The following is a 15,550-nucleotide window of genomic DNA, read 5'->3' as shown; positions in this document are numbered from 1 at the left end:
AAAAGACCAAAATACATGCAGCTGGGAGAGTTTTCAGAGAAAAGAAATAATATTGAGGGGAAAAGTTGCTGAAAGGAAAAAAAAAAAAAACTATAGGAACAAAAAGACCTGAAAAGAAAGAAATGATATTTGTTTTTGAGTAAGAAAGTGATCTTTTAATCAAGAAGTTTTGTATACCAAGGAAAAGAAACACACTCCAGCACTTGGCCTTGTAAACTATAATAGGAAACCCATTTTATAACCTGAACCTTAAAAATATTACCTTACATGGTTGGTCCTCAATAAAGATAACTTCTATCTGTTCAACCGACAAATACATTACCACCAACGATATAAAAACAAGCAACAAATATATTACAAAGACACAAAAACATGCACAACCTACAAGTTTGCTGTGTTCTTTTGCATGTTGTTCAAGAGGATTTGGCTGGAAAGATGAAGCCTCAATATGATTAATTCACATATGGGTTTAATCTCATTACCGCCATTACCTTCTAAGTGCAGATATAATGCAAACAATGTTGTATTTCTTTTTAGACCACTCTTATCAATTCCTGATATTAAAATAATTATTTTAAGCTGTTATAGCCTACAGGCACAATGAAATAGCATAGAAACTATAAAGCTTTGCAAAATAGAACATAGAAGCAGTCAAACTGGGCTTATCACACCCCTGCCGGATAAAAAAGCTGATCATCAGTCAAGAAATAAGCACATTAATCCTGAAGGAAGGAACATTTGCATTTCTATAATGCAAAATTACTCCGGCACTAAAAGACTGTGTTGTTGAAGAAACTTAATGTATTTCTCCCCAAAACTGTTTTTTAAAGTACTTCAATCTGGGAATTCTTTTGCACAAAAATGAAAGCAAAAATCATCTCCTTTCACAGTATAATAAATTTTTAGGAGTAATTGTTCTTCAAAAGAGATAAAAAGCTCCACTATTAATGTGCATGATTTTCTAGATAATATGAAAAGCCATGCAATTACAGTTATGGTAATTGATATGGTTCTTACCCTGATAATGATCAGGGGTCAAGAGTTTAAAACATAAAGCAGAACATGCTTTGCACTTTTTAAAGTCAAGTAAACGATTTGAAGGTTGGCTTTGCTATCGCAGACCCTCGGCCCTAACTGAGGCGGGAATGGAAGAGAGTGTTGCTATGAAATTCCATGTCCCTTCTCCTTTCATTAAAGCTGTTATCTCCCCCAAACCAGAACTGTGCTTTCCTTGGGAAGAGAGTGTAATTCTCGGTTATCTGACCAAACGAGAGTCATGCGTAACAAGGCTAAATTAATTTCACAGTTAATCTCAAGCCCCAGGTGCAGCCCCATTTTGCTAGTGTCCTAGGCTTACTTACATGGACAAAACAGAATCCAAATAAACAAATAATCTTCTAATTCATTCAGATTGATGGCACCTTATGAAACTGGGGAGCCCTCTCAAGGTCTGATGATGTGGCTCTGAGTCTGCCATTTTGTCCATGTTGCTAATGGACTCCCCGACTTCGAGTCCCATGCTGTGTTTTCTGACAGGAGAAGCTGAATGCATCACAATTTAATTAGACCGTTTGGGTTTTCGTTTCCTGGGTATTTATGAACCAAATTCAATGGAACCAGAGAATTTATACCCAGGTGTAAGAAGTGAGTAGAAAGATCATTACCTTTGATGTGACAGATCTTTGATGTGATAGATAACAGGAAGCTAAAGAAAAAGAAAAAAAAAAAAACTCAAAGAAAAGTCCATTTTTCCATAACCCAGAGATCACAGTTTAACGTGCTTAGGACTGTACATCAGATCGCTTTTGAGCCTTTAATGACACAATGTGATTCTTTCCACGAACCAGAAACAAAAATCTATGGGGTTACTGCATTACAATACTGACGTATTTAGAAATCAGTGAGTATACAGGAAAATGCTAACAGTATCATGAATCAAGGTGATGGGGTTTGGGGGTGATGGGGGGGGGGTTCGGAGCTGATGGCCAAGAAGGCATTCTTGAAGATGTCTTTGGTGCAAAAAGATGATTTTATTAAACCACGGGAATAGGACCCGTGGGCAGAAAGAGCTGCATTGGGGTTGTGAAGTGTGACTGATTACACACCATGGACTTGACGGAGGTAAAGTCAAAGGAAAGTTTCCAAAGAGATTTTCAAATGCTAAAGACTCACAGACTATTGGTGGCCTAACCATTGTCAGGCTAAGGTTGTTTTTCCCTCTAGCAAAGCATTAACATTAGGACAGTAGGGGGTTCCTGGACATTAGGCTATTGATAAGACTGTCCTTTACTTGTAATTGTACTAAGATATTTGTAAACTGATGGAGACTCTTATCAGTTCAACCATTTGTTTTCTGTCCTTTCCTATGTTCTTGGGCAGCCAGGAGTGCCCGAGGAGTGTCACACATATCTCACCAGGGGGCGGGGCCTGCTAGCTTGGCCTCAGGCTCCCTCATCAAAGGTTACCTTGGGGTGCTGAGATTATACTTCCCGTACTTATCTGAATTTTTAATTTTGCCCCAAGTAAACATATATTACTAATAATATTAGTAATTAATTTAGTAATCATATTCATAATAAAAGAAAAATCAATAATTTGTTTCTTAATATAAAAAATTCATACTATAGACTCCTACTGAGCTGGCATTTCTAACTGGATTTCAAACTGTCTTCTCCAGAAGAGAGGCAGAGTGTGCAGATATCCAGGATCCGTGTCCACACTTCAGCTTTATTTTGTATAATAAAGTTTTCCTTAAGGTTTTTAAAAAATGGTTCCATTGATTTAGAAAAAAAAATGGTCGGTAGCCATTCATCTATTGCAGATAGTTTCTCTAAATTTACTATATACAAAGTTCTGTGCTGAGAAAAACTGAGTCACATAAAGTTGTGATTTTCTACTGTTCTCTTGCATCCACACACCTATGCATCCACTTTTTAAAACATCACTATTCTTGGGGCACCTGGGTGGCTCAGTCGGTTAAGCATCTGACTTTGGCTCAGATCATGGTCTTGCGGTCCATGGGTTCGAGCCCCGGCTCGGGCTCTGTGCTGACAGCTCAGAGCTGAGCTAGGAGCCTGAAGCCTGCTTCAGATTCTCTCTCTCTCTCTCTCTCTCTGTCCCTCCCCTACTCTCACTCTTTCTCTCTCTCTCTCTCTCTCAAAAATAAACATTAAAAAAATTTTTTTAAACATCACTATTCTTTTTTTCTCTCACTTTTTTCTCTCTTTTTTGGGCCATTTTTCTGCCTTTTCTCTCCTGGAGTTAAGCTTCTATTCCATTCTGGTTTTTCCAGTTATCACCTTGATTCAGCATCACAAAAGCCAACAAACTGAGTAGACAAGGACAGACCTTTCTTTGGAGGATGGGAGAGGAGGGAACACTATGTATATTTACATATTAATTAACTACTTGTCTCCCTTGTGTCCTTGGTTTTTTGGAGTGGAGGGAGAAAATAGTTGAGGTCAACTGAAAGGTTTCTGGGTGGCTAAAGATCAATGGGGAAAAGGTTTTAAATAGCATAATGATGGGTTATTAAAAGGATTCCTTTTGATGTTTTTTGGAGAAACTCTAAGATTTGACTGTAACCATTATACTTTTTTTTTGTCAGACTGCTACGTCTTTGAATCCACAAATAAAGACTAGGCCTCATGGTACTTTTGTTATAGGTTCCAACCAGATAGGTCGTGGGAAAAAGACACAGAGAATATTCAATACATAAGTACTCCAAAAATAAAGAAAATATAGATGGGCCTAGACATAAAATTATCTAGATCCTTGCCATAAACCCTAACAGCAATGACAACTGGTGATATTTCCATCTAAGGAGACTTACTGTGTCTTTCAATCTATGATGGTGACATCAATATATACTCCCTACTGGACTTTTCTGTTGTCATATTTGAGGTGGGCTAGTCCAATTTGGGATAACTCCCAATGTTCATTTTAGGACACGGACTCTCTCATACACACAAGCACACACACACATACACACATTTGCACACACACGTTTTCTTCCATGTGGATCAGGAGATGTTTATGTCTAGCTAGTTTCAAGGAAACACACAGTTGAGCTATTTATTCCTGGGACAATGCCTGGAACCATTGGAAAGTCTGCATCTGGCATTGTCAGCAGATTCGGGCCAAAGGGGAAAGATCTATGACTGGCCTCATCACAGATAAACAAAAGAGTCATCCACGAGTCTGATAAATGTCATGAGAAAGAATGAAGGGTGGACAGCAAGTCTTATCTAAGTCATACGAAGTATGGTTCTTTGTGGCAAACTGTTTCTCAGAAGACAAAAGGGTACACAGATACCTTAACTGCTGGTGTTTTCAGGGCTCGGATGAAGTTCAACATCGTCAAGCTCAATGAACTTCTGAGAGGAAAAATATTGGGTACCTGAGACTCTTATTGGAAAAACACAGCTTCACGACATCACTTGTTACTGAGGCTGGTGTGACGAGTTAATCTCTGCAAGTAAAACTCATCTGAGTAATACTTGAAAAAAGTTAGATGCATTTCTCTCTACTGCTTGGGGATAAGCAAATGTGATGAAATCTGAAGGTATCTAACAGGCAAAAGGGCATATTGGTGCCCAAAATGCATTATAAATGTCTTGTAGTCAAAAAACAAAAACAAAAACCACCACCATCAGCCACAAAAACTTTTTAGGGAAGCAGCAGGGTGCAGAGGAAAGAGCACAGATGGACTTGGGGTTCAAATCCAAGGTCATCACTTTCTAGCAGCATGACTCTGGGTAATCTAGCCTCTTTAAGTCTCATCTGGAAAAGAGAAATGAACAATAAGACTTACCTTTACAAGTCCCACGGTTGGAGATCGTGTGTGTGAAGCCGCGGGTAAGGCCTGCCTGGAACGTGGCAGGTACTCAGAGGAGGAAGCTCACACGCTGGCCAAGGCTGAGGGGGTTCCACCCTGAATCAGTGAGTGACTTCACCCAATACGGGGAGGCCTGTGTGCATGTGTTTCATAACTCCTTGAGTCTACGCACCTTAAGTCAAACCCTCTCCCGTGAGGGAAATTAAAGATGTAAATCTTAGCAACGGTCAGTGGTCATGTCTCCTGCCATATGGAGAAAGGCTGTGCTCCGAAAGAATGAAGGTGACACCCAACGAGAAGTTGAATTTAGGGGTCAGAGACTCTTGACATGGCTCAAGTCCCGGGCTCCACTTACCGCTCTGGCCAGCTTCCCCTTCCTACAGCATGGCGGCGCTGAAGGTTCGGTCTCTGTCTTACATCCTATAGGGCTTACACTGAAACAGACAGCAATTATTCTTCTAATAGCAGGCAAGGTGTCATGAGTAAAAGGGGCAGAGCTGAGAATAAACATTCTCCTCTCAGTTTCATCTCTTAGTTGGTAATTCATTACGTCACTAATTTCTACTTCAGACTGTCTAACGGAAATCCAAGAATATTAAATATAGTTGGTAAGTATTTCAAAAGATGGTGTTTTTCCCACATATTTGTCTTGACCTGGTTGCAATTCTTCTTCAAAGAGTAAGTTTCATCATGACTCTCCTTCTCCTCTTCCCAGTGGAGCTCTTAAAGTAAGCTAATGGGTTTTGATATACGTCCAAGTCGAGCTGCATAATATACTATTATATAGGCTGTTCCATCTGGGAAACACTTAGAGATAAAGGAAATAATATGATTAGTCGCTTCATACAAATTGCTGCTCTGAAAATTAGTTTTTTAATGTAGAAAATAAGATCACATTTAATGCCTCTCTTCTAGATTAGCCTTTTTTAATGTTCGAGGGACTCCAACTAAATATTGACATGTAACAAAACACTGAAATGCATGCAATTAAAAATGTTCAGACTATGCAAACAAGAATACATTTATTTTACTATCCTGCTTCCAGAGTTATTCTTCAGAGGTGTTTTCAGGGACTCAAGGACCAAGAGAATCATAGATGAGAATGAGGTACCTTAGCACTTACTGGAAAATACTAAATTCATTCTACCTTCATTTTATATATGCTAAGTAGCACTGAACAGGTAAGAGCCAGATACACTTCAACAGCAATGTTCTCAGTGACAGAATGTACTATGAACTAAACCACAATTAAAAAAAAAATGTGTAGCCTACATACAGAATCCCCAAAAGGACAACAAAAACAAAAACACAGATTTGTACCACTGTCTACCCCTGTCCTCCATAATAAAACACCCCTGGAATGAAACCCTGCTGTCATTGGGAGGTAGTTGGTTTTAAGAGTTTAAAGTTGTCTGGGCTTGTATTTTTGGCTACCTTCAGAAAATATTTAAGCAAAATGTTTCCCAACTTTCAGAAAACTTATTTAAAAATGCCATTCTGTTTCACAATTAAAATAAAATACATAAAACCAACAAAACTTGGCCTGTTTTCAAAAAGTAGCTACTGCTGTGATCTCTCGCCAGAAGAAATTGGGTTCGTGCATCCATACATCATCTCAAAGCCCTCTCCGTGCCCTCTCCACCTACCCAGAGGTCACCTGCAGACAGTTCCCATGTGTCTCCATGACCTCCGTCTCCTTACTTGAGAACATCTTCTGGCCACACAGACGGGAGGTAGCAGGAAGTGATTGCTCTAGAGCAACCTTTAACTAATGAGGCTGGGAGTTGGTAGATAATCTCAAATTCCTCATCACTCACGGTGACATTCAGAGGCTCGCTCATCCAACCTAAAAGTGAGACAGATCTTTCCTCCCGGCCCTGTCTCATTTCCCCACTCCCTCACAGTGTCTCCCGGGGTTACCTCCCAAAGGAACTACTTGCACCCAAATCCTTGTCAGAGCACATGCCTTGGGGAAAACCTAAATGAAGACCATCTCCAAGCAGGTTGTTTTTACCCCGCATCGCTTCCTTCCCTTGTTACTACCTCCTTCCGACTCCCAACCCCCAGTTTAGGTAAAGAGAGTTTATCTCCATAATTCACACACACGGAAAGAAAATAGTTGATCTTCATTACATTGAGAAGAGAGAACCAGGAATAATGGACGACCCCCTTCGCTATTAGCAATGCACCCACACAAACACAGCCACACAAACCTGGAGTCGTTTTACAAAATAGCAAGTGGGAGTAGGTTCTTCTCATAAATATGTAAAGACTGCCCGGTCTTATCTGTAAAGCTGAATTCATGTTGAAGGCATTCCTAGACAGAGATGCCCAATCAACACTTATTCATGGATGAAAAGAGAATGAATGAATGGCAAGCTTCCCATTGTAGAATTGAACACATGGGTCATGAAAGCAAGATAAAGATTGGAAAAGCCATTGAGCTGAATGTGAGGGTCCAAGAAGAGCCCAGGGTCGGCTCCATCACTGCCTCCACGCGTAACACACACAGCATCCGTCACACTACCCCCGAACTTCGTCTAGGACCAAGAGTGTCAGACTCAAGAACTATGTCAAGCCCAGTGCCAGCATCAAGAGCTTTGGCCCACAAGTCAGGAGAGCTGGACTGGAAATGAAACTCACTAGCAACTGACGCTTGACATCTGGCAAATCGCAATCTCCACCGGATTAAATGCTGGGGTGATATTTGTGCCTGACAGATTATTCTTAGAATGAAATGGAAACTTGGCATTGAAAATGTAGTTAATTAGGTTCCTTACCAATGTAATTACCATAAGGCCTTCAGCTATATTTGTTTTGCTTAAAGAAAGAGAATAATTCAAACTCATGGTCTGGAAGCTTCTGTTTTTTTAACAGTAGAAACTTTTATTCAAAGTCAACTCTTGGCCAGAAACCTGATGGATGTATCTTCATTTATTCAATCAACAAATATTTATCATGCACCAGGCATTGTTCAAAGTGCTGGGAATACAGCAGTGAACACAGCAAACGTAAAACCTCCGGCCTCATGGAACTTACAGCTTAGAAGAAGTGCTCTGGTTGAAGGGTATATATGAGCTGGAGAGGCAAGGGGGACGGTCCCTGGGGCTCTTCAATATGCTTAAGAATCATCGGGGACCCTTGACTAACTGCAGATCTCCCGCCTCCATACCTCCAGCAGCCAATTCTGTAAGTCTCAAGTGGAGAAATCAGAACTTTCAACAAGCACTGCAAAGTATTTGATATGCAGGGGATACCAACCACACTGTGCAAAACACTGCTTTAGGGTTTCGTACAGCACAGTCTACAAGCCACGTGCCGAAATGATTTCCCTAAGGCCTGCTTTTCTATCCCAATCCCCAGATGATCACCAAAAAACCTACATTTGATGGTGCCTCCATTGAACTTAAGCTGGGAAATTTATGATGCCCAATCAGAAATTTATGATGCTTAATTGTGCCAAAGACACAATTAAATAAAAACAAAGTACTGAACCTCATGACTTAGACCCCTAAACGTATTCATAACAGTAAACTGGACAAACAAATACTTGTTAATTGCTTCGCAACCAAGTTCCCACAGCCCTAGGCACATAATTCTGTATACCCACTTACCCGAAGTATCCTAAGTATCTGTTTCTGCCAGTGTTTCCTTCTCTCCAATGGTTGTTCTTGAAAGATGAGAACGGTGATTTATGTCAGTCTTTGTGTCCATGGTGCCACCACAGTGCTTGTCATATGGTAGCCAATAAATGCTTATGAAACTCTTGAATGAATGGGACAATGAATTGGTGAACAAATGAATTAAGCAGTAAATAAAATAGCTTCTCTTGCTCTTGTTTTCTCATCTGGCAAATGATCTCTTTCTACAGGATGTCCAGTTTCCCTTCCAAATCTGTACATCGTAATATTGAAAGAAGAAAAGGCAGGAATATTAACTGCTCCTTCCAAAAATTTGCCCCACAAAATTCCAGACTGCTCTTTACCACGTGGCTTAGAAGTCCCGGATTTGGCTACATTTCAAATCCAATCTGCAACAATGTATCTATCAAAAAGAAAGCTTGAGGTAATGCGGTTGATCAGCGTCTGCTGGTCCTCCAACCCCACGGTTATATGAACTTTCCACAGCACATATTCTTTCCAACGCAAAAACTCTTAACCTTTAAAGTAACTCCAAGAATTCAATAATAATGATGATGACGACAATGATGGATGAGATGGCAAGTGTCCAACTGTTTACTTAGGTATCACTGCCCTCTGCTGGAGAGAATTAGAAGTGAACAGACTTAATTTTCCAGACTCTCTGGGTAGGAAGAAACTTTTCAAGTTATTTTTATTTGTTCAAACCCAGGGCGAAGACTAAGGTTCGGTACTTGATTTTTCCTTTTGCCTAAGGCTCCACTATGGCTCAGCGCAGCATTATTACTGATCCTTGATTCATCTTCATTCAAAATATGTCTTATTCACCATGAAGTATGATGCATTAATTTTCATTTTAAAAATATTGTATTAAAATATTGTTTATCTTGATTATTGACTCTTTTTGTGTCCCCTTCAGGTTTTCACCTGGGGGAATCTGGCTGGCTCAGTGGCAGAGCACATGACTCTTGATCTCAAGGTTGTGAGTTCAAGCCCCACACAAGGTATGGAGCCTACTTAAAAAAAAAAAAAATCAATTAATTTAAAATGTTAATAAAGAGGGGTGACTGGCTGGGTCAGTCAGTTAAGCGTCTAACTTCGGCTCAGGTCATGATTTCACAGCCACGTTGGGCTCTGTGCTGACAGCTCAGAGCCTGGAGCCTGCTTCAGATTCTGTGTCTCCCTCTCTCTCTCTGCCCTTCCCCCACTTGCATTCTATCTCTCTCTCTCTCTTTCTCAAAGATAAATAAACATTAAAAAAAATTTTAAGCAATCCCTATCAAAATAACACCAGCATTCTTCACAGAGCTAGAACAAATAATCCTAAAATTTGTATGGAACCAGAAAAGACCCTGAAGAGTCAGAGAAATTTTGAAAAAGAAAACCAAAGCAGGAGGCATCACAATCCCAGATTTCAAGCTATACTACAAAGCTATAGTCATCAAGACAGTATGGTACTGGCACAAAAACAGACACTCAGATCAATGGAACAGAATAGAGAACTCAGAAGTGGACCCACAAACGTATGGCCAACTAATCTTTGACAAAGCAGGAAAGAATACCCAATACAATAAAGACAGTCTCTTCAGCAAGTGGTGCTGGGAAAACTGGACAGCGACATGCAGAAGAATGAACCTGGACCACTCTCTTACACCATACACAAAAATAAACTCAAAATGGATGAAAGACCTCAATGTAAGACAGGAAGCCATCAAAATCCTCCAGGAGAAAGCAGGCCAAAACCTCTTTGATCCTGGCTGCAGCAACTTCTTACTCAACACGTCTCTGGAGACAAGGGAAACAAAAGCAAAAATGAACTCTTGGGACCTCATCAAAATAAAAAGCTTCTGCACAGCGAAGGAAATAATCATCAAAGCTAAAAGGCAACCGACGGAATGGGAGAAGATATTTGCAAATGACATGTCAGATGTTAGTATCCCAAATCTACAAAGAACTTTTCAAACTCAACACCCAAAAAACAAATAATCCAGTGAAGAAACAGCCAAAAGACATGAATAGACACTTCTCCAAAGAAGACATCCAGGTGGCCAATCGACACATGAAAAAATGCTCAACATCACTCATCATCTAGGAAATACAAATCAAAACCACAATGGATACCACCTCACACCTGTCAGAATGGCTAACATTAACAACTCAGGCGACAACAGATGTTGCTGAGGATGCGGAGAGAGAGGATCTCTTTTGCACTGTTGGTGGGAATGCAAACTGGTGCAGCCACTCTGGAAAACAGTATGGAGGTTCCTCAAAAAACTAAGAATAGAACTACCTTATGACCCAGCAATTGCACTACTAGGCATTTATCCAAGGGATACAAGTATATTGTTTCCAAGGGGCACATGCACCCCCATGTTTGTAGTAGCACTATCGACAATAGCCGAAGTATGGAAAGAGCCCAGCTGTCCACCGATGGATGAATGGATAAAGAAGATGTGGTGTATATATATATACATACATACACACACACACACACAATGGAATATTACTCAGCAATCAAAAAAGATGAAATCTTGCCATTTGCAACTACATGGATGGAACTGGGAGGGTATTATACTAAGCAAAATTAGTCAGTCAAAGAAAGAAAAATATCATATAACTTCACTCATATAAGGACTTTAACGCAAGGGAAGGGAAGCAAAAACAATATAAAAACAGGGAGGGGGACAAAACATAATAGACTCTTAAATATGGAGAACAAACAGAGGGTTACTAGAGGGGTTGTGGGAGAGGGAATGGGCTAAATGGGTAAGGGGCACGAAGGAATCTACTCCTGAAGTCATTGTTGCACCATATGCCAACTAACTTGGATGTAAATTTAAAAATAAATAAATAAATTATAAAAAATAAAAATAAAATAAAATAGCTTACACAATGTTATATGTCAATTATGTCGCAATAAGAACAGAAAGAAAAATTTTTTAAGTATTAATAAAGGACATGTATATTTCAAATTAAAAGAAGAAAAAGAAAAAAAGTTTTGCACCTGACATAAATGCCTCTGTCACTTCACCCCAGTTCCAACTCTGATCAAACTACTTCCTAACATACTTTCCCCAGGCAGTTGGCTCCTGTTTGAGCACCTCAGGGACGCCTTCTTTTACCAAACCAGGCTGCTTGAACCAGGCTCCCAAGGGGAAACGTACCTGTCCTTGCATAACTACTGGATGTGGATAAATACTACCTTCCACTTTGCACTCTGAGCTTTATGATGGCAAGAACCAAGCCTTGATTCAAATACTTGGTATTTGTCCTAAGCATGGGATTTCCAGCCCCTAGTCCAGACTTGGCACATCATAAGTTTCCATGAATAGAAGTGGAATGAAAGAATAAACAATTAACCCCAGGGGAAGAAGGAAGAATTGTACCGTAGACTTTCAATCCTTGGACAATTCTATTAGGAAGATCTTACTATGGCGCAGGGTAATAATAAGAAGAAAAACAGCCATTTACTGATCGCTTCCTGCATGGACTGCAGACTACTTGTGCTAAATAATATATGATCTCACTTAATCGGTACAACAACCGTAAAAGGCATGTGTCTATCACTAATACCCCAGTTCAGTTCAGTAGAGGAGGAATCTTAAGGCTTAGAGAAACAAAGAAACCAGAAACATTTCTCCCAGTAGCTTTCACATTGGCTCAAAAATTTCTCCTTGATAACGTTTTCACTTATCACGTAAAATTAATTCCACCCCCCCCCAAAAGGGATATCTATCTGTTATGTCAAAGCCACCACAGCAAGATCTTACATGGGTAAAAAGGAAAGTAGAACACATTTCTCTCTAAGAGCTTCAGTCTAGGACAATGAAGAGGACTGAAAAAAAAAAAAGAGTATGCAAATGATAATTTAAAAATATAAGCCTCAGTAGGGTCAAGGTCATATGAGGACTAAATGGAAGTTCAAATAAGAGAATGGTTTTAATCCGGTTGGCGGGATCAAGTCTCCCTTCATGGGAGATGGCAGCGTGTCAAATACGCCTTGAAGGAAGGATAAAATATTAACAAGCAGAATCAAGGGAGAGGAGAGAGGGAGGAAAATTCAGAAAGAGGCAACTGTCCAAATGTAGTAAAAGAGGCAAGGGTGTGTGTGTGTGTGTGTGTGTGTGTGTGTGTGTGTGTGTGTAAAAAGGACGCTCCAGTTTGCCTGCAATACAAGGCACATCTAGAAAACAAAATGACATGGGGCAATAAGACAGACTGGAACATTCTATAGAGGGCCCCCTAGGTCAGGCAGAGGGATCCATATGTAAGTATTTCCTATTAGAAAGAAAGAAGGTTCTTTAGCAGAATCCTCCTCCCCTACTGAAAGCTCGAATCCTCCTCCTGCACTGAAAACCATTGATTCAGAGAGCTGGTAGTTCTTCAGGCTGATCGAGATACTTCATCTACCCAAGTCCTTACTACGTCTAGCTTGTTACCTGCTGAGGCCACAAAGGCAAGTAAAAGAGCCTAGAAGCATTGATGGGGCAGGTAGGGGTGGCCCCAGGTGGCCACTTAGCCAATGGCAGAGGGAATAAGGTCGCCTTTTCCCCCACTACTCCACATGGGCCTGGGTTGGGACCCCAGCATAAGTGGGGGCATGTACCCTGTTGGTGAGACTGTGGGCAGGGCTGGCTCCAGGTCCCAACACATGGGAAGTGTTTGTATCTGGATGTACACCCAACGTAGGCTCTTCTGGCTGCAACAAAGCAAATGAAAAAGTCCTTGAGGGTGGCTCGGTCAGTTAAGCGTCTGAGTCTTGATTTCGGCTCAGGTCATGATCTCGCAGTTCGTGAGTTCGAGTCCCGCAGTTGGGCTCTGTGCTGACAGCTCAAAGCCTGGAGCTTGCTTCGGATTCTATGTCTCCCTTTCTCTCTGCCCCTCCACCACTCAAGCTCTGTCTCTCTCTCTCTCTCTGTCTCAAAAATAAATAAACATTAAAGGAAAGAAAAGAAAGAAAGAAAGAAAGAAAGAAAGAAAGAAAGAAAGAAAGAAAGAAAGAAGAAAAAGTCCTTGAAAGGCCTTGGTGTAGTTCCCTGTGTTATATCATGGCTCAGAAAGAAACATGATTTACTTGGTGACAGCCAAAAAAATTTTTTTTCTAAAGTCCACCAATAATTTGGAAATTATTAGAGTAACTGGATAAATGATTTACACTAGAATTTATAGCTCTTGTTTTATGACATAAAGTTTAGTCAGAGAATAAGAAATATGTTTCTCATTTTCTTATTCATTTATTTATGTATATAAACATTGTCATTGTTAAATGTCTTAAATATCATTTGGGTTTGCAGCCATCCATTTCCATGGAGACAGGGAGCTGTCAGGGATGGCCTGGGAAGTGGCGAGACGGGGGGCTAGGGTGGCAAGCAAGGTCTAGTTCACAACGGGCCTTGTGAGCAGGATCAAGGGATCTGGGCTTTAGCAAGAGAGCAATGGAGGAGCATGGAAACCATGTAAGAGAAGAATGATATGATCAGACTTGCACCCTAGCTACAGCAGAGGGACTACACGGTACGGGAGCAGACTGGAAGCAGGGGAACAGAAAGGATGCCCGCTGTGGTCAATGGGGTGAGAGATAATGGTGTTCAGAATGAAACGAATGATGGAGGGGCACCTGGCTAGCTCAGTCGGTTCAGCATCCGACTCTTGATTTTGGCTCAGGTCATGGTCTCACGGTTCGTGAGATCAAGGCCTGCGTCAGGCTCTCCGCTGACAGTGTGGAGTCGGCTTGGGATTCTCTGTCTCTCCCGTCTCTCTCTGCCCCTCCCCGGCTTACTCACATATGTGCTCTCTCTCTCTCTCTCTCTCTCTCTCTCTCTCTCTCTCAAAATAAATAACTACACTTAAAAAAAAAAACTGGGGCGCCTGGGTGGCGCAGTCGGTTAAGCGTCCGACTTCAGCCAGGTCACGATCTCGCGGTCCGGGAGTTCAAGCCCCGCGTCAGGCTCTGGGCTGATGGCTCAGAGACTGGAGCCTGTTTCCGATTCTGTGTCTCCCTCTCTCTCTGCCCCTCCCCCGTTCATGCTCTGTCTCTCTCTGTCCCAAAAATAAATAAATGTTGAAAAAAAAAATTAAAAAAAAAAACAAAAAACAAAAAACTAATGATGGTAGGAGTTGAAAGAAGCCGATATTTCAAACACTATTAGGAAGAATTGAAAGACCTCGGTGACTGCTGAATAGTATCATAGGCCAAATGTGTGTGTCCCCCTCAGAATTCATGTATTGAAAGCCCTAACCTCTAGTGCAGCTGGATTTGGAGGTGGAGCCTCTAAGGAAGTAATTAAGGTTAAATGAGGTCATAAGGATGGGGTCCTGATTTGATGGGATTACTATCCTTATAAGAAGAGATTCCAGGGAGCTCTCACTCTCCACCATGTGAGGACACAGCGAGAAGGCAGCTGTCTGCAAGCCAGGAGGAGAGCCTTCACCAGAAACTGAATTTGCCAGCACCACGAACACCACGATCTAGAACTTTTCAGCATAAAGAAACGTGAAGAAATAAATCCCTGTTTCTTAAAGTACACTTACTATGGTGTTTGGTTGTAGCAGCCTGAGCAGGCTAACACAGATGGGGATTCAGGGAAGGGATGGAATCTGGTGGAACATCCAGGGCTCTAGCTTGGTCATGGGACCACCTAGCGTACCAGTCACTGGTAGAGAAGCACGGGAGAAATAGGCTTGTGGGGGAGGATGAGTTCAGTCTGGGCAATGAGAGACAATGAGGATCCTTGTGAAGATGTGCAGTAAGCAGCCAGATACACAACTCAGAAGAAAAAGCTTTGTCAGAGATGTGCGTTTGGGAAAAATCAGGTGATAATTAAAGCCTTAAAAACAAATGACATTTCTGGGAATGCAAGCTGGTGCAGCCACTCTAGAAAACAGTATGGAGGTTCCTCAAAAAACTGAAAATAGAACTTCCCTACAACCCAGCCATTGCACTACTAGGCATTTACCCACGGGATACAGGTGTGTTGTTTCAAAGGGACACATGCACCCCCATGTTTATAGCAGCACTATCAACAATAGCCAAAGTATGGAAAGAGCCCAAAAGTCCATCAATGGATGAATGGAT

General features: G+C 41.1%; 1 long non-coding RNA gene across 1 annotated transcript; it reads right to left on the bottom strand.

Moving 5' to 3' along the window:
* Nucleotides 1-1,161: 1,161 nt before the first annotated feature.
* Nucleotides 1,162-9,465, bottom strand: LOC123381673. Its single transcript, XR_006588965.1, has 3 exons — nt 8,452-9,465; nt 4,814-5,644; nt 1,162-1,705 (listed from the first exon to the last, which is right to left on the bottom strand). It is a non-coding gene; the product is annotated as an uncharacterized LOC123381673 (long non-coding RNA).
* Between the last annotated feature and the right edge of the window lie 6,085 nt (nt 9,466-15,550).

The sequence above is a fragment of the Felis catus genome, chromosome D4 (genome assembly GCF_018350175.1).
Source record: "Felis catus isolate Fca126 chromosome D4, F.catus_Fca126_mat1.0, whole genome shotgun sequence".
NCBI lineage: Eukaryota > Metazoa > Chordata > Mammalia > Carnivora > Felidae > Felis > Felis catus.
Note: the sequence above shows the minus strand (reverse complement) of the source record. Positions and strands in the feature narration are given on the sequence as shown.